The following is a 1,984-nucleotide window of genomic DNA, read 5'->3' on the forward strand; positions in this document are numbered from 1 at the left end:
TTTATAAGTTGTTTTAGATCAATTGTACACCTCCTATAAGTCACAATTAACTATCCTAAGCTGTCCTAAGTACCTATTTCAGACCTGGACCTCTACTTTTAAAACTCACTACCTAAGTTCCTTATTTTTAACTCAAACGCTAAAATTAACTTAGTCATTTTACTTACAACTTGCAGAAACAGAATTCTCACACCTCTACAATGAAATCCACATCATCACAGAGTCATACAATTCATAATTGATAACAAATCAGTTCATACCAAACACATACAATAAAACATCAATTTCAGGACATACGCTCTTACATTCAGTTCAAAAATAACGAAACTTTTCACCCAATTTATACATGCATTCAGATTTTAACAATTTTACCTAAATACCAAACCAAAATAAAATAAATTATCAAACAAGAACTTAGAACCCAGCTTCCCTTACCTCTATATGAAGCGGTCCAATTCACAGGAGCCTTAATTGCGCAATTGCACCTCAAGGAAAAATTGGATTTACCTATAGATCACAAATTGGTAACAAGAACCAGATTTCAGAACCTAAGTGGGCTAGAATTTGAGGGAAAAACCCAATGAACTACATGCAACCAGATTTATTGCATGCTTACAGCTCTAAAAGGAACGGAAGAATGAGAAGCTCACTTACCGGTCAGATGGAAGAAATTGATCGGTTGAAATGGGAGTCCTCTGTGCCGTGATCACTGGAACACTACCTATGAAAAAATGCTACTGGATTAGTGATGAGAATTGGAGGAGAGAAAGTTGAGAAAAAATGGGAGAGTTGGGGGTGGAGGTAGGAGCTGCTTAGATGAAAAGAAATGAACCAAGTTTCATATTTTTCCCATTAAAAATTGAAATGTTTGTCTTAAATGGTTCAGCCCTCTTATCAAGTGCCACTTGTCCATTCTCAAAACATCTGATTTTCTAAATCTTTACATGTGAATTTCCAGTTTCCATTGTCATGGCCATGCATATCTGGTTGTTGCAGGTTGAAGACGTCTGGTTGTCATGGAGGGGATAAGGAAGATGAAGCTTGATGATGAGGAGGCAAGCAGGATGAAGAAGCCAAAGCTTGAATCATAAGACATGTTGATGTATCTGCTTCCAGTAAACAGCGTATTCGGATCCAATTTTCCATTTTTTGCGAAGGAATGGTATCCAGATACAGGCTTCTTGTTCCAGATCCACTAGACGTTTTTGCTTCGTATCCGGTTCTAGTGGTATGAATACGAAGAGGGGAAGTTGTATTCAGTTCCCATGGGTTCGTATTCGGTTACCCAGCCCTCTTGTGTATTTGGTTCATGGTTGTCCACGTTGGAGCTCGGTTCAAATGGGTGTATTTGGTTCGCATGGAGGAATTAGCTTGCAAGCTTAGTGGTTGTGGCGCCATATTCACGACAGTGGAGGTTGCATGGTTGGTGGTCTACGCATCTGAAGAAAACGACGATGCAACATGGTGTTGTGGATGTACGTGAATGTGCATTTGGCCATCTCCGGGAGGAGGTCGTTGGAGAAGTCGAGTTTATCCATGGCGATGCACTCGGCGCATTGCAGGAAGAGACCGAAAATTTTAAGGCTGGTGGACTTGGCAACCTGAAGCTGGGGATCGAAGGCCTGATATCCTCGGTGGCAGTATCGCGGAGAATTTGGTCCGCTTGAAAGAAGGCATGGTGTGGAGGGTGGTGTTGGTGTGATTCAGATGATGCAAGAGGAGAAAGAGTATTGATTTTGGTGATTGATGAGATTGGTCGTTGAGTTGAAGCATTTGTGTTTGTTGATGGTGTTGTTTTCAAAACTTCCACAGGCTTTCTTGAACGATTTTTCCCTCTGTGCATGTACCTCTCACGGTAATTTGAATATGGGTATGCCTCTTTGGAGCATCTCCATTTCTTACCATTAGCTCTTCTACAGAAAGATTAAAAAAAAAAAAAAAAAAAAAAAAAAAAAAAAAAAAAAAGCAAAAACACATAGTGTTG

Source organism: Vigna radiata, chromosome 6 (genome assembly GCF_000741045.1).
Source record: "Vigna radiata var. radiata cultivar VC1973A chromosome 6, Vradiata_ver6, whole genome shotgun sequence".
NCBI classification, from domain to species: Eukaryota; Viridiplantae; Streptophyta; class Magnoliopsida; order Fabales; family Fabaceae; genus Vigna; species Vigna radiata.